The sequence below is a fragment of the Mastomys coucha genome, unplaced genomic scaffold (genome assembly GCF_008632895.1).
Source record: "Mastomys coucha isolate ucsf_1 unplaced genomic scaffold, UCSF_Mcou_1 pScaffold21, whole genome shotgun sequence".
NCBI lineage: Eukaryota > Metazoa > Chordata > Mammalia > Rodentia > Muridae > Mastomys > Mastomys coucha.
Window position 1 is genome coordinate 25,645,994 of NW_022196904.1, and position 18,548 is coordinate 25,664,541.

Sequence of the window (18,548 nt, forward strand, 5' to 3'; positions counted from 1 at the left end):
TGGTTCACCTTGCTGGTCTTTGCTGAATGACACCCTGGCATTGGTTTACCTTGCTGGTCTTTGCTGACAACACTCTGGCATTGGTTCACCTTACTTTCTTCACTGAGCTTTGCTTTTTGTGATTTTGTAGAAAGAAACACACCAAAGAACTTCTGGTGGTGTTCTGGCTGCTTCTTGCCGCTTCTGCGGACTCGGGTGGCTTGTCTGAGCCTCTCGGTTTCTTCTGCGGACTCGGGTGGATTGTCTGAACCTCTCTGTTTCTTCTGTGGACTCGGGTGGATTGTCTGAGCCTCTCCATTTCTTCTGCGGACTCGGGTGGCTTGTCTGAGCCTCTCCGTTTCTTCTGTGGACTCGGGTGGATTGTCTGAGCCTTTCCGTTTCTTCTGTGGACTTGGGTGGATTGTCTGAGCCTCTCAGTTTCTTCTTGATGGAACCGCTGCTGATTCATGTTTGATGCTTTGGCCTGGACTGCTGACAGTGAAGATTGGAATCATCCCAAAGAACTATTTCTAAACAGGTCCACAACTCCTGTTTCCTATCAACCTCTCTTTCCCCTACCTCTGGTGGGTAGTGGGCTAGAAGGGAGGTTGAAAAAGCATAATTAAAGTAGGTTTTGAAAAAATCTAAGTCTGCAATGCTTCCTAATCCTTCTCAAAGGATTCCATCAACTGAGGACCAAGTATTCAAATATGTAAGCCTATGGGGACATTCTCATTCAAATCACCATACTTGTAATTATTTTTAAAATTTAATTATTTTTTTGTTTATTTTTGAGATTGTATTTTAATTAAAACATTTTTCCTTACCCTTCCCTCCCTCCAAACTCTTCCATATGCCCCTCCCTGCTCTCCTTCAAATTTGTTGCTTCTTTTTTCATCAATTGTTATTGCATGCATATATGTATTTATATATACCTATGTATTCCTAAATATAACCTGTTGAGTTGATATCATGTTACTTGTATTTATGTATTTTGCATTTGCCTTTGCCATCTGACAACCACTTGCTGTACTCCTCCCTGACAAGGACTGTAAGCATAATATTATTGTGCACTGTGTAAAGATCATCCTTGTGTTTTTCATATACTGATTTTTGCACCCTCATATCTGGTTGCAGTCTTTATTCTGAGAATCTCCTGTTTCAGCATTGTATAAACATTGCTTCTCAGTTATCCTTTGATTGACCACTAAAGCTAGCTGATCAGCCAATGACTGAGCAGTGGAGAGAATAGGGCTGGACTTCCTCCCAGATGGGGAAGAAGGGGAGCTAGGGAGAGGAAGGGAGGATTCAGCTGGGGGGGGGGGAAGGGGCCCAGGAGACACCATAAGGAAACACCTGGAGCCCAGAGAGCCAGATCAGTACAGAAATGCAAGTATCACTGGGATTTGGACTGGGAGGTAGCTAAATTAGCTCAGAGGATTACAACAGAGTAACACTGCTCAGTTGTTGTGCCCTTAAAGCTTGATAAATAAATGTAATCATCTGGTCTCAATTATTTGGGAGCTGGCTGGGTTAAGAGAAAAACTGCAAAATACACAAAGCCATTACCAAAAGACCACCTCTCCCCTCTCAGCTCTCCTGGGTGGCTGTGTGCAGGGTTGTTCTGTGTGCAGGGTTGAAGCCCCACAGGCTTTTCCTTGTCTAGTTTGGCTTGTTTGTCTGTGGCTTCCTTATTTAGCTCATGTTTAAGCAGTCATGTTAGTGAGGCTTTTCCATTGTAGCTTCTGGTGTACCAAGGAGTCACAATCTCATAGCAAACTCATTTACTTATATGGATGTAGGTATGTATATATGCACATATATGTGTCACAGTGCACACATGGGAGTCAGTTCTCTCCTACCCTGTGGGGCCAGGGATCAAAGTCAAGTCATCCAGCCTGGTGGCAAGCACTTTTTCCTGATGAACCATCTCCCCATCCAAAGAAAAACAACAACAACAACAACAACAAAACATAAAACAAACAATAACAACAACAAAGCAAAGAAAGATCAAAACATGCCACTCTTGGATAGGATCTCTGAGTTCCATTCCCAGCATCGTGTGGGTCTCAACCACCTCTCAGTCTTCTGTCTAATGCCCTCTATTGGTCTCTGCACCTATACACATGTATACACACACACATACACAAATAAAATTAAAAAACCAGTGGAGAATGGGGTGGGGAGAAGAGGCAAGGAAGACAGTGAAGGTTTTCAAAGCTCCCTTAGAAACAAGCTTCCTTTGGTATGTGACTCAGGCCCCAAGGCCAGAGTGCAGAGTTCAGCCTCGGAGGGCTGCCTTAGGCCTTTATACACAGATCCAGTGCATCTTCCAAGCAGCTGCTGATGGATGCTTGAGTGAACAGGAAGTGACCTCACAGGTCATGTACTGGGAGCTTAGCGGAAGTGATTGGATCCCGGGGGCTTTGACCTCATCGGTGGGTTGATGGGATCCCGAGGGCTCTCACTTCATTTTGGTAGGTAGGTTGATCCCCTTCATGGGAGCCAGGTATGATGGTGTTATTGAAAAGTGGGTCCTTGAGGAAGAAAGCCATAAAGGATCCGCCCCAGGAAGATGTCCCAGTCCTTCCCCATTCCTGTTTCCTGGTTGTCATCATGAGCCACAGTCCTCCACACCCTTCTGCTCAAATACTCTGCCTCAAAAGCAGAGAACCAGCCCTGGGGCAGTGGCGGCATATGCCTTTAATTCCATCACCCAAGACACAGAGGCAGGTGGGTTTTTGAGTTCAAGGCCAGCCTGGTCTACAGAGTGAGTTTCTGGACAAACAAGACTACACAGAGAAACCCTGTCTCATAACAATAACAAACAAAACCAAAACAAACAAGAAACCAGAGAGCCATCCAAAACATGGACTGAGATTACTGTTTACAGCTAGTGATCTCTCTTCCTTTAAGCCATCTTCTTCCAGTTAATGAAAAATCTAATGATGGGCTGGAGAGATTGCTCAGTAGTTAAGAGCACTGACTACTCTTCCAGAGGTCCTGAGTTCAATTCCCAGAAAGCATATGGTGGCTCACAACCATCTGTAATGGGATCAGATGCCCTCTTCTGGTGTGTTTGAAGACCGCTACAGTGAACTCATATAAATAAAAGAAATCTTTAAATAAAGAAAAATCTAATGAATTTTGCGCATTTACGTTGTATCATGGGAGATGATAAAAGGATCCTAGCCCACCAGAGCATGTTGCTCTAGCAGGACTTGCCCTGCTCCCCCATTCCCTCTGCCTTGCTAATAACCTCTAGATCACATTCCTAAAGCCAGCGACCAAGGTCTCTTCCCTTATTTGGCCATTTTCTCCTTGTGAGGCTGACTACCTGGCTATCAAAGTATTGAAGTCCAGCAATCAAAAGCCCCCTTTGGCTCACCCAACTTATCATGCCCAATTAAATTAAACACCTCATCCTAACATGGGGGTTTCTCCTTTCCCCTTTATAAACCTCCATTTTTCCTATGGGCCACATTTGTTTTCCCTTTATCCAGAGGCAGTCCTTTGTCCCTCATGACAAATCTCCCTTACCCCTCTTCCCATTCCCTTCCCCTTACCCCTCTCCTCTCTCTCCTGTCTTTGTTCCTTATTCCTCGCTTGCCCTTTGTCCCTCAGGGGCAAATCAATCTCCTTTGTGCTGAGAACTTGGTTTCGTGGGTCCAGAGCAGATACTAAAGATGGGGGAAGAATGTTGCTTCATTTATTTTATTTAGTTAGTTTTAGAGACAGGGTCTCACTCTGTAGACCAGGCTGTCCTCAAACTCATAGAGATCTGCCTGCTTCTGTCTCTCAATGCTGGGATTAAAGACATAAGCTTCCACATTGGTTTCATTTAATATTTTGTGGGAGGCCTGAGGTTGGGGATGTAGCTCTGAGACAGAATACTCTCTTGGTATACCCAAAGCCCCAGGTTTAATCCACAGAACAACAAGACAAAAAAAATGTTGCTTTTCCCCCCCAGCCAAAGTGCTGCGTACCTGTAATCCTAGCTGGAGGCTGAGGCAGAAATTTGAGGCCACCGTTGGCTACACAGTAAGACCCTGAATCCAAAACCAAACCCATTACAGCATTGTCATTTATGCTATTTTGCAGATGGCCAGACTGAGCTTGAGAGTGACTTGGGAGTTACTTGACTTGAGAGTGCAGGGAAGCTAGCTCTCAGGTCAGGACAGGTTGAAGCCTTTCCCTTAGCCCCTGAGCCTCTCGGATGGTCCCCTCTGCAGACTTCCTAGGCTGCTGCACATCCTCTGTCCTGGTCCTTGTGGCTGCTCTCTTTCTTTGGCTCCAACTTTATGAATGAGACAGGGGCATCTTTGTCTTCCAGCCAGTTTGCTGGCCTTGAATTCATGATCCTCCTGCCTCAGTCTGCTGAGTATAAGATTACCATTATGTCATAAATCAATAAATAGACTCAAAAACTTTAAATACAAATTTATCCCCCCCCCCCGGTTTTTCTCTTCTCTTCCCTGACCCTTTCTGCTACTGTCTCTTCTGGTCCTCCCTTCCTCCTCCCCCCTCCAGCCCAGGCTGCCCTGGAGCTCACAAAACCCCCTGCCCCAGCCTCCTCGGTGCCAGAGCTACAGCTGGGTACCAATATGCTTGCCTTAGTCTACAAAACCTTTAAATGCACTAAAGGTTCGTGAGATCTGCTTTAAGATACTCTTATTTTTTGAAAGCAGTAGCAACCCTGTTTTGCCAAGGCGTTTATCCCCACAGTACACTTCATGAAAAACTACTAAATTTCTCTAAAGTCAACTGGAAATGGCTTCTCTTGCAAGGTCCTCTGACTTCCTGCAAATTAGACAAGCACATGTCAGCACCAGAAATGATTCTGAGCTTAGAGGTGGAATCGGGTGTTAATTACTTTCAGTAAGATCATGAGGGCTCAGACAGGCATGTCCACTCAGCAGCTTTGGATAAGGTGGAGTTAAGAGATCACTCTTACACAGGAAGGGAGCATCCAGTTAATCATTTTTTGTGGCCTTAATTTATCATTTTTAAGGATCATTTATTTTTATTTTATTTGTATGAGTGTTTCCCCAGCATGTATGTCTGTGTACCACTTGCATGCCTGGTGCCCAAGGAGGACAGAAGAGGGCACCATATGCTCTGAAACTAGAGTTACAGATGACTATGAGCTGCTATGTGGGTGCTGGGAATCGAATTTGGGTCCCCTGGAAGAACAGCCAGTGCTCTTAACTGCTGAGACATCTCTCTAGCTTTGATCTTCATTTATTTATTCATGAATGTATATGTGTGTGTGTGTGTGTGTGTATGTATGTATGTATGTATGTATGTATTTAGAGACAAGGTCTCATTACTACATAGCCCTGGCCATCCTGGAACTTACCAGGTTGGCCTTGAACTCACAGAGTTCCACCTGTCTCTGCCTTCCTCTTGAGTGCTGGAATTCAAGATGTGCATCACCATGCCTGGCACATCTCCTTATTTTAACACCAATTTAAAAATAGAGTTTTAACTTGGAGCTTGATCCCAGTCATTAATTCTTATTTTACAGACTTAGTTAAGGTTACTATTACTGTGAAGAGACACCATGACTACAGCAACTCTTATAAAGGACAACATTTAATTGGGGTTGGTTTACAGTTTCAGAGGTTCAGTCCATTCTCATCATGGCAGGGAGCATGGCCATAGGCAGATATAGTGCTGGAGAAGCAGCTGAGAGCTACATCCTGATCCTCAAATGAGGAGGGAGGGAGGGAGGGAGAGAGAGAAAGAGGGAGGAAGAGGGAGGGAGGAAAGGAGGGAAGGAGGGAGGGAGAGAGAGAGAGAGAGAGAGAGAGAGAGAGAGAGAGAGAGACTGGACTGTCCTCAAACTTATAATTTTCCTGCCTCAGTCTCCCAAATGCTAGGATTATAGATGTGCACCTCCACAGCTTGCTTTATTTTAATAGAGAAATGTTTGGCTGACAGATCTTGAACTAAGACAAGGATTGCGAAAGGCCACCAGGATCCAAGAGAGAAACGAAAGAGGCTCCCCACCCCCCCGACTCTTTCTGTCTCTCTCTGTCTCTCAGAATGAGATAACCCCTTTCAGCCTGGATCTTGAACTCCTAGTCTCCAATTGGTGAGATCATAAATTTCTAATTTTAAAAATATCTGTATTAAGGGGCTAGAGAGGTGGCTCAGTGGTTAGGAGTATGTGCTGCTCTTAGGACCTGAGTTCAGTTCCCAGCAGTCACTATAGGCAGCCAACTGCCTATAAGGCCAATTCCAGGGCATTCAGCACTATCTTCTGCCCTCCAAGACTACTGCAGCCATGTGTATAAACACACTCTCTCTCTCTCTCTCTCTCTCTCTCTCTCTCTCTCTCTCTCTCTCTCTCTCTTTCTCTCTCTCTCTCTCTAACACATACACATACTTAAAGTTAAATAGAAAATCTAAAAAAAAAACCTTTCTTGTTTTTATCATTGCTCTGATAAGATATCAGACAGAAGCAACTTATGCAGCGAGAGGCTTATTTTGGCTCATAGCTTCATGGTAGGGAAGACACCTCAGTGAGGGTGCCTTGGCTCACGGTGGCGGGAGCATATACTAGCTGGTTGCATCACAGTGACTGACCAGGATGCTGAGAGAACTAGACTAGAAGTAGAGCCAATTGCAACCTTCACATTTGGCTCCCAGGGGTCCATCCTCTAAGCTCCATAGCTCTAAGTGCTGCACTTTCCCAAACTGCCCCAAAAGCTGGGGACCAAATACCTGTGGGAGATGCTTCAACTTCAAACCAACACAGTGCCCACTCATGTCACTCGACCTTTGTCGACAACCTAACTGGATCCAGAGTCAAATGCAAGGCAAGCCCTGGGGCACGCCTGTGAGGGAGGGACTCTTGACCAGGCTATTGGATGTGAGAAGCCTCACCCTAAACATGGGGGGACACCTTCCAGTGCCAGCCTAGATAAATGAGGTGGCAGAAGGAGTGGGGAGCTTTCCTTTGGCCTGTTATCCTTCACACTTATCAGCAACTCCATCTTCTCTGTTGCTGCCGCTGTTGCTGCTACATCTCTTCACTGACATTAGAACCCAGGTTCTTTGGGCTTCCAATGTGGAATGAGGAGCAGTGTCTCTCCAAAACTCCTCTGGGCCTTCAGTGCTGGATCAGGACTGGTAAGGGCTGTAACCCTGTGGACTGAGCATCCATGGCATTCTAAGCCTCTCAGTGTGAGAAGGCCAGTGTTGGACTCTCTAGACCGTATTGTGTAAGGCAGTCTGATAAATCTCCTTCTAAATCTATTCATTCTATTTGTTCTGTTCCTCTAAGGAGCCCTAACACAACAAATGCACCCTGGGCACTCTGAGTCAAACCTATTAATTATGATTTGACCTGCTTCCCAACACTGCTGGTAAAGAAGTATCCTGAAAATAAAACCTATCTTTGGGCAAAACTAGTGTAGGTCTAGGTAACTTTCTGGCCATGAAATTCTTTTTTATTAGTAAAAACAAATGCATTGTAGACTGGATAAGTTTTGTCAAGGGCCTATTTTAAAACGCTTTTGGTGGGGTGGTAGAGGGAAAGATGACTCAATGGTTAAGGGCACTGACTGCTCTTTCAGAGGACCCAGCATCTACATAGTGGACCACAACCATTTGCAACTCCAGTCCCTGGGGATCTGACACCCTCTTCTGGCCTCTGTGGGCACTGCATGCACATGGGTGCACAGACATATAAGCAAGCAACCCCTCCATACATGTGAAAATAATAATAAATGAAATGTTCAAAAATACTTTAAAAGGCCTTTTTGAATAAAATAAGCATCTCAGAGTATATATACAGAAGACACCAGCACCAAAAGATATTCCTAAAGACAAATTATAATTTACTTAAATGGATGTTTACCATTTTGCCCCAAGCATAAACAAATGTAACTCTGTTTACTTCAGTGCTCTGCAGATCCCTACAAAACTGTTCCTTTAGAAATTTTAATCATGTCCTAATTTTCCAGGGAGAAAGTTAAGGCATTTTTAACTAGGTGTTTTTAAAAGATTGGTCCTATTAGTTATGTGTGCATACAAGTGTGTCTGCGTGAGGCATTGCACATGAGTACAGTGCACACTAAAGCCAGAAGGGGGCGTCAGACCCTCTGGAGCTGGAAGCAGCTCTGGATGGCCTCACACCTGCGCTGGGAACAAAACTGGTCCTCTTCAAGGGCAGGAAGTGCCCTTCACCGTGGGTCATCACTCCAATTCCAGGTGCTTCATAATTTGGCATGCTTCCTTTTCTAGCCTCACATTTTATTAGCATTAATTCCAAAAATAACTCAATGACGCTAACAGAGCTTTGGTCTTATTCTGTAGACTCAGAGTGCAAAGACCAAGGAAAGGGCGAAAGACTTGTCCAAAGGTATAAGAAATAAAAATTATGAAAGAAACACGAATCGGTGGCAGCTTTTCTGTCAGGCTCAGACGCACAGAAATGAAAGAGACAGAGTCTTTGAGTCTAATTACTGGCTACCCTCCTGTGCTGAGCTCTTTGGCATCCAATACTTCACAAAACCACTCTCTTGGTCTTTCTTCTGTTGCTACTGCAGAATACCAGGCACTAGGCAATTTGTGAAAGAAGTCTGTGTAGCCATGGCTCGGGGAGCCTGGTGATAGAGAGTGCAGCCCAAGCATGTGTTTGGTATCTGCCAAGGGATTCTTGCTGCGTCATAGTGGGTTGGAAGGCAAATGAGCATGAGTCAGAGAGAGGGTCCAAGCAGGGGAAAACTCTCCCGATTAACCCGCTCTCACAATAACTGCACCAACCCACTCCCAATGGCAGAGCTTTTGGAAACCTAGCACCTCTTGAAAGTCCCACCTGTTACCTGCAGCAGTCGCGATTCATCTTGAGCTGTGTGTGTGTGTGTGTGTGTGTGTGTGTGTGTGTGTGTGTGTGTGTGTGTGTGTGTGTGTGTGTGTGTGTGTGTGTGTGTGTGTGTGTGTGTGTGTGTGTAGAGAATAATTCCTGGAAAAGTTCAGCCTAGTAGTTGTTATGGAGGGTGGAGTCTAGGACCAGCAGAGCGGCTTGCTGTTAGCATCAGGGCCTCCAAAGCCTGTGACATCGCATGGGCGGGTCTCACAGACCTGTTGCCAGGGCAACAGCCACCATATTCCCAGAATCCATCAGGCTCACCTCCCACCTTTACCTGTGGCCACTACGTCAGAACCCATATACATATACATATACACGGGGAATATTCCTCCATCTCTCTCTCTGTATCTCTCTCTCTCTCCTCCCTTTCTGCTACTGCCCCCTCTCTCCCTCTCAATTAAACCTCTTACACGTGGAACTTTTCGGGTCTAGTGTGTGGTATGTTCTGACGCAACCCGCCGTTCTAACACATCACTTGCAATGTGGCTTTTTTGGACCAGTATCCTCCTTGGTGGCTCTTCAGATCTCTGCCCCTTATATTTGAAACAGTGTGTTACAGGGATAGTAATGGGAGCGCAGGCAAGCCTGCCCGATGAAGGACCTACGCGCCTCTAGCCCCAGCGCTCTTATTTCTCTCTAGAGAGGCCAGATGAGAATTCACTGCAAAGAATTGCTCAGTTGTTCCCTAGAGTTAGAGTCGGCTGCCGAGGGCTGCCTAGGCTGAGAAGGCATGTTAGCTCTCCGTCACCATGCAATGCCTGAGCAAAACAATTTAGAAGAGAAAGGATTTACTTAGGCTCGCAGCTGTAGAATTCCAAACCACGGTCCTCTGGCTGCATTGCTGTGGGCCTGCAACAAAGTGGGGCGTAATGTTAGAAAGTCACGGGCGAAGAACATTGCTCAGCTCGCAGCAGCCAGGAAACACAGAAGCGGGAAAGAGCAGAGGATGGGATCCATGCTCCCAAAAGGTCCCACTTCCCACCTCCTCCGATAATGTTATCAAATTATGAATCTGTCAGGGGGGTTTCGTTCTTTCAGTGCTGGGTTCCATCAGCTTGGGATGTAACCTTCAGCGCACGAGCCTTGCAGCATCTGGATGCTTCAACTTTCAAACTAACAAAAAGGCCTCGAGCTTTGCAGAGTGACATCTTCTAGTCTGTCCCCATCACTAGAAGAAAATGCCTTTGGAGCGCCAGTAAAGGCTGCTGGGCCACAAAGGATAGGGTGGCCATTCATAGTCCTTGTTTAAGGCTACTAAAGAACAGCTGCTGTCATTCATCAGCGGTGAGCATGAATAGTGTTGCCTGCACCTTTGAGGACTCCTCCCATACAGCTGTGCTCTGGTCCCAGGAGAGGACACCCAAGAAACTTGGTGCCTGCAGGGAGAGTTGGTGGTTGTCCTGGGAAAGACTGAGGGAGGAAAACCTCTGGCTTGCAAATAAGCAGCCACATGTGAATGCAAAGCCAAAACTGGCAAGCCAGGGACATTCCTAGCCGGAGCCCAGCTCATCTTGAGCCAGGCTGATACCCAGATGTGGTCCAGAGGCACCATGCACAGCCCCTCTTTGGGGATCAAGCGTTTGCACCCATTCCTCTGTGGCTCCTTGTGATGCTTCCTATGGGACCAGATAGCACTGATCTGAGTCTTCAAAGCAGGGTTCATTCCATACATGCCTAGTTTCAGGACAAATGCAGGGTAAGGCCAGATGTGGTAGCTCATACCTGTAATCTCAGAACGCCCAAGGCTGAAACAGAAGGATTTGGAATATCAGGCTAGCCTGAGTAAGTCTGAAGCCAGTCTGTGTGACAGATCCTGTCTCAATAAAGGGGGTCAGGGAGAGCTGGGTTGGTTGGCTCAGGGGTTAACTGCACTTACTGCTCTTGAAAAGGACCGCAGTTTCCCAGCTTCCTCATGGTGGCTCACAACCATATGTAACTTTAGTTCTAGGTGACCTTACTCCCTCCTCTGACCTTCATGGGGCAACAGGCGTGTGTGTGTGTGTGTGTGTGTGTGTGTGTGTGTGTGTGTGTGTGTGTGTGGTGCACATACATATATTCAGACAAAACACCTATACACATGAATAATAAATCAATCTTTAAAAAGGTGAGAAAGGAGAAAAAGAGGAAGGAGGGAGGGAAGGAGAGATATTAAAAAATAGAATAAATGTTTCTTAAACTGAAATATATACAACTCTACCATAAATCCTGTGAGGTATTGATTTTTTTTTTTCTTCAAGCCCAAACTCACATAGCTCAGGCTAACCTCAAACTCGCCTCACTGTCTCTGATGACCTTGAACTTTCCATCTTCCCTCCCCCAGCTCTCACGTGCTGCGATTAGAGGCGCATGCCCCCACGCCCTGGGTTATGTAATGCTGGGAACTACACTCAGAACTCTGTGTTAGGCAAGTACTTGAAATGCCAAGCTGCATTCCCCAGCTCTAAGATAAATTCTTTTGGATGCTCGTATTGTGGGACAGTGTGCCCTGAAAGATCTTACAAACAGCGGAGGCCAACCTCAGTCAGCAAGGAGTTTGGTATGCTGGAGAATTCATGAGACATTCCCAATGAACTTGGAGAACAAAAGTGAGGTAGCCTCCCCCATCCAAACACCTTCGATTTTTTTTTTATAGTTATTTAGATGATACCCGCACCGCCCACCCCAACCCCCCAAATGGAGTGTGGGCTCTTTGTTGGCCAGTGCCGAGCACCGCACTCTGCCTGCCTGCTTCCGCCGGCTTGTCTTGCTCACTAATTAGAGAGCTGCCGCCTGATTCACCTTGTTAATTAGAGGGACTTGAACACGGAGGCCTCCGGGCAGTGAGCGAGGGAGCCTCGCACCAGTGCCCCGAGAACGAGGCCGTCTGTGAACTCATTCTTCTCATCTCCCTTCTATTTTTCATTTGAAATGAATAAATCATTGAGATTTTCCTTGCGGAGTGAGAATGCAAGAATTCACATCTTTGTAAGATGTAAATTACATGTGATCAATAGGAGAGGCTGGCATGCGTGTGGTACTTACATGCTTTTTCTAATTCCCTTCTTGTTGGTGTTTAGAAAATGGCCCGAAATGTGTCTCCTCTCTGTGAACCCATGCCCTTCGCCTGCATAGAGAGGGTGGGTGCCTGCAGATGTATGGAAGCCGCTGGAAACTGGTCACTAGCTCACTGGGGAGTAGGGGAAGGGGGAGGGAGGGGTGGTACACATCTGTAATCCCAGCACTGGGGAAGCAGAGGCGGGTGGGTCTCTGTGAATTCAAGGCCAGCCTGGTCTACATAGTGACATAGTGAGTTCCAGGACAACCAGGGCTATACAGTGAGTCTCTCTCTCTCTCTCTCTCTCTCTCTCTCTCTCTCTCTCTCTCTCTCTCTCTCTCTCCCTCTCTCCTTCTCTTTCTTTCTCTCTCGGGAGAGGGAGAAAAGAGTGAAGAAGTGAGGCCTCCTCAGAAGGGAATTTGTTGGGCTAGTCCTGCTCTCTAGTATTTTTCAATGGCCCTGGAAAGCAAAGGTACCAGATAGTTTCAATCCAGACACTGTCCCCCACCCCCACCCCAAATGTCTCACTATGAAGCCCAGGGTGTTGTCTCATTCATTATATAGCCCAGCTTGACCTTGAATTTGGGATCCTCCTACCTCAGCCTCTGGAGTGGTAAGGTGTGGGTGCACTACTTTACCTGGGTGAGATGCCTTCTTTCTTTAAAGTTGAAGCTCTAAGTATAGCACGAGTCTCTAAGAAAAACTAATTTAGGAGCTGCTTCAGTGGTAAATGGTGCACACTGCTTCCCCAGAGGCCCTGAGTTCAATTCCCAGCATCCACATCAGACAGCTCACAACGGCCTGTAACTCCAGTGCCAGGGTGATCTGGCCTGTACACACATGCACACACTACTGAAAGACCCCCAGAACTGGGGAGATGTCTCAAGTCTCAGGATGACTCGACCACCCAATGACTCAGGAGAGACAGAAGTTGCTGCAATCACATGAGGTTTATTGGGGATACTGGTACCGGGGTCGATCTCGTGACCTTGCCGGCCAGAGGAGTTCAACCCCCGAACACAATAAGTGAGGGGTATTTAAGGGAAAAACCACAAGATGGGGGTGGGGAGAGGGTTACCAAGGAAACATAAAAACAGTGGAAAATTTCAGAGGGACCCAACCCAAGGTATTCAGTTAGGGAGGGGAACATATTCATTCTAAGAATGTAATCTTCATCTGCTGGTCGATGGGGTGGAGAGTCCCATAAACCAGTAGACCTTCATTCCTAGTTCTGCCCTCAGGGGCAGGTATCTGGAACCAGAGCCCTGAGGCTCTGAGTTAGCCAAATTCCTGGAACTAGCTACTCCACCTTTTTTGGCTTGTGGCAGAGGTTTTCCATGCCCCCTTTTAAGTAAAGGTTACACATTATACATACATTTCTATTAAATGCCCTCATTTTAAATTCTAAGATTCTCCAGCCTTTCATTCCCCACTTCTTCTAGTAGATAGGTCTAATCATAGAACTAAATATCAGTATCATTATATTTTAGATTTTCCTGGCCTGGCAAATATAATATTGTTGGCCTAACATTAGAATCTAAACAGCACTTATTCTTTCTCTAACAAAGGCGACTAATCTATTGAGCATGCATGGGCCTATGGTTATTTAGTCTTTCTCTGAGCTTACTCATGGAGTCTCTAATGACTCCTGAATGGTTTACATAAAAGCAACATTCTCTTATATTTAAATCAATGGCAGCTCTTAACTCTCTATAAGCTTTATGCTGCAATACCATAGCGGATGTTCCTGTAGCTGTCCCTGCAGTTCCTAAGCACAGTTCTAACATAACTGCCAGGAGAACTCCCTAACTCTCTTTTATTGCCAGGCACTACCTTACTGGATCTCAGGCTTCCTAGCTTCTCTTCTTTCCTGTCTTTATCTCCAGCTCTCTAGCTTCTTATTCCTTCTGACTCTCACACTAGACTCCATCTTCAAAGACTCTCTTTTAAACGTTCTATCTCTTCACTATGCCCTTTCACAGTCCTTTTGCAACTTTCCTTTTTCTTTCTCCGTTTAAAACACTTTCTCAGCCACCTGCACTAGTTTTCTTAACGACTTATCCTGCATCTCTTCTAACTTTCATAGTCTTTCAACTCCACCAGAAATCCAGGAATGACTGAATAATAGAATATACGGGGAAGCTTAATACAGCTTCCAGAAATATTGCCAATTAATGAGACTGCTGGACACCTGGACAGCCCTTTAAAACGTTGGAGCATCAATCTTCAGCCTTCTGGCCCATGAATGTCTGAGGACAGGAACTTTAAGGACTGGCCTATTCTGTCTCGGCAGATATAAGCTGTCCTAGGCATGTGTGTCCTTTTTTGGACAGTATTGTCTGCAGATGAAGAGGCAACTTTTGCCCAGTGGCTGTCTCGCCACAGCTGGAGCAGCTCAAATGATGCTCAGTTTCTTCTTTGAGTCTGAGAAAGGGGTACTGTCAGTTGCAGACAGGTCTCTAGTCAGATGAATAAATAATATCAAATGCGATATTCTGTGGATTTCTGATGTTTTTGAAAATCAACTATCTATGTAAAGTAATCTGGACTATTGTCTATGAACTACTCTCAGTTCTTTTTCTTGAAATCACCCTAATAATAAACTCAGAGCCACGAATTTGCTAATTTGGCCCTAAACTCACAGGTCTAGACATCTCAGATCTGTCTATAATACCAGTAAAAAAAGGACTGGTTCTAAGCCCTGTCTACCAGGGAAATACTGAAACCAGAAATCTCTTAAGTGAATATAGAAAACTTCATCTTTTGGTCTTGAAGTATGCACAACAAAACTGTATTAGCTACACCTCACAGTCAATAAGAATATCGTTGTACACTCAGTCTTAACAACAAATTCTCAACTTAAAAGCTCTTACTTATTTCTTGCATACTAGTTTAAGATGGAAATGGTTTATAACACAAGCCTCAACTTTTACCAATCACTACTGCAAATATAGGATACAAAACTCAAAACTAATAATATAAACACCAAAGCAAACTTTCTGAGAATAAGCTGTGTATCTGAAGAAATACTCAAATACCTGACTAAATTCTAGTCACACAATGTTTTTAGTTTAAATTATCTATACACCAATTGAATCACTTTCAGTACAGGGTAAATATTATCAGAAGGTCATTTTACAAAATATAACATTGATAGAAACATATGAATTTTAACCCCGTAACAAATTATAAGGCTTTCTATATCTATACAATTAAATCTGGCTATTTCTTCTCTATTTCAAATATAACCATTAACAACCCTTTCTAGCTCCAACGCCCAGGGAACCAGGTAGACGACTCATCATAACTTCTTCAAGCTGAATGGGGGCATAGATATAAAAGAGGGGTGAGGAAGGGAAAACAGAACTAGTTTTCTATGTCTTAACTGGATCAGGCTGAAGTTCAGGTCACCAGGAGTTCAAGCAGGCAAGTTTAGCGTGTCTGATGAAGGGATTTACCAAGGGTATACATTTCTGCAACATATGAATCTCAAAACAAATTCAGTAAATGCTTCAAGCATCTTTTCTCAAAAACACAAAAACAAAACCCTTAATAATCAATACAAAGAAACCTACCTGGGTGGTATTTGGGTTTCCAGTGCCTCAAAATCTCCAAATAAGAAAAAAACCTGTCCCCATTTCTGATATAAATGACAAAATAAAATTCTTTATTTTGCTAAATGCTATGAGTGCACCATTGGATGGGTGCATTTGACCAGGGGCCAGCAGGGAAGGTATCTCCCACTGGCTCAGTGAGACAGACAATCATAGGTGCAAAACAGCCTTCTGCCAGCAACAGCCACAGATGTTTCAGGTTTCTTTTTAAGCTTGTTTACTCTAGGGGTAAAGGTGCTAGCAGTTTAGCATTACTACCAGGCTTCGATAGAATTTGGATTATTTTTCTATTTACTTTTTATTTCCAAGGCAAACTAACTCTTTGTCTCCAGACTGCTCATCACTTGTCTCTACTTTACTAGACTCTACACCTTTTGTAATTCTTGTAATGTTAAGGTATAACCATAATTTAAACAAAACCCAGTTTTAAACATTCCATTTTCTTTAAAATCAATATCAAAGCATTACTATGACATTACAAAGCTTAACTGCCAATTCTTACATATGAATGCATGACAGTGCAATTTTGAATACATCAAAAAGACATCGTTTTAAATCTTATCTCTGGTCCAGGCCTCACCCTTGGCCTCACTAAATTTATAAGGGGTAAGAATTATATAAAATATTCCTGGGTCGGCTCATGCCAGGTGTTGTTGCTTAACATGATTCCAACCCTGAGTTACCAATTTTAAGCTAATTCTCTGTTACCAATATTTCATGCAAAAAGCTGTTGTCCCCTTTAAGAGCGGCTCGTGCAGAGACACTCAGCCTCTATCAGCTCTTTTTCAACTGTGCTTAACTCCACAGCACAATGGCTTATCAGTCTCTGCTGTACAAATTAAGACTGTCTTTTAAATAAGTTAAGCTAAACCAAAGTTTTAACCATTTTTTTCTTCAATCATGAAACACAGGACAACAATCATTTGTCTAAACAGCGCCCACCACATGATAAGCAAAGCATAACTCCCAAGGTTGTAATATTCAATTACCACAGTTTACAAGGTACCAATTCAATAATTTTTAAACCAGATGATAAAGACAATATTTTAACCCAATTAATCTATTTTGTAAAAACCTACTTGGTGGTTCAGGGGTCCCTGACTGCTGTGCCCTGCTCTCTGGCCACGCCTGACCTTGGCCCCTGGGGAGCCCATGTCAGTAGAGCCGAGGTACCTACCTGCCTTGGGCTTCAAAGCAGCAGCTGCCCCTCCCATAGACGTGCTTCCTCCAGGGCCCTGTCCCTGTATAGTGCTGTGGACTCCGCCCAGTCCCCACTGCTGTAGACCCAGTTAGCCAGGCATATCTCTAGGTAGACCACCATTTAATCTTGCACTTGTCCCACCAATGGCTCTATTGCTATGTTAGCACATAAGACAGCCCCAAAGACAAAGAATGCCACATGACGGCCCCAGTTGGGGCCCCCTTGCAAAAGTTCATGGGATACCTGGGTGTAGCATTGCTAGGCTGAGCCTGGGGTCAGGTAGTTGAGTGGCAGGTCAGAGATGGTACGGTGGAAACAGGTCTCAAATTCGTCTCCAGCAGCCCGCATGGCTTGGTGCCACGGGTCGGCTGCTTCCCCAGAGCCAGCTCTACAGACATAACCTTTCTGCCTCAGCTTATGTCTGGGGTTGAGGCTGGGGTTTCCATCCAGGCAATGGATGGGGAAAAAGAACAGGGATCTGGATCTGGCCCAGAAAGAACTGGAACTCAGCACCTGGGTCCAGGCCCCTGCCTCTAACGCTTTGGCAACTATGGGGCTGATTCCATGTTTCTGACTGCCCTCTTGGGAAACCCGGTACCACAGGATTCCTGCTGACACCATTCTTTATTCCCAGTTCCCCTAGGAGCAGCCTAAAGACCCAACGGCAGCAGCTCCATCTCCAACACCGTCCATCAATCAAGGGGGGTGTAAGTCATCAGTCCAAGGTCCAAACACACATACACAAAATCAGTCACCACACAGATATCCATCTACCTTTTCAGGTCCATGACACTGAGAAAGACAACTGGGCCCAGTAACAAACATCAGGTACACAGGTAATCAAAGCCAAATCACAGAGTCGCTCTGCCCATGCCTGCCATGGCTGCTGAGATGGACTGGTCACAAAATACACACAAAAAGACTCATCTCAATCTCGAGTGCCAATCTTACTTCAGAAAAACAGACAGCTGGAAATTTACTGAGGTCCTTATTTCACCTGAACTGACATGTCCCTAACCTCCATCCAGTGAGCCAACGTCAAAGTTACCATCTGTCCCATCGCAGTCACAAGGGTGACAAAAATCACAAATACAGCACAAAAAATCAGACAAAGAGTAACACACCAAAAGCGGAGCCAATTGAACAGGTTAAATGGCCGGGAGAACAGACCCACACTCCTCTCAAGCAGGGTTAATGTTTCTCCCCTGGCCTCCCGTGGGGTTCCTCCTGGGTGTCCCCTAGGATCCCCAATTTCCACTGGGATGTCTCCCAGGGTACTAGTCAGTGGTCCTGACACGTCTGTCGACCAGTCCCCTTTCCCCCTCACGGAGGGCAAGGAGTTGCTGACTGAAAATAAGCCCTGCTATTCTTTCCCGGGAAACGGCCAGGTACAAATTCACAGGTTGCAAAACAGGCAGGCAGTTCACAGACACATTACGAGAACTCAAACAGACAGACAGACCACAATTAAGAACTCACCTCCAAGGGGTTTTCAGAGAGTCAAGGGTGATCGTAAATCCCGCAGATGAGCCCCCAAATGAAAGACCCCCAGAACTGGGAAGATCCTTACTCAAGTCTCAGGATGACTCGACCACCCAATGACTCACAAGAGACTGAACTTGCTGCAATCACATGAGGTTTATTGGGGATACCAGTACCGGGGTCGATCTCGTGACCTTGCTGGCCAGAGGAGTTTGACCCCGAACACAAGAAGTGAGGGGTATTTAAGGGAAAAACCACAAGCTGGGGGTAGGGAGAGGGTTACCAAGGAAACATAAAAACAGTGGAAAATTTCAGAGAGACCCAACCCAAGGTATTCAGTTAGGGAGGGGAACATAT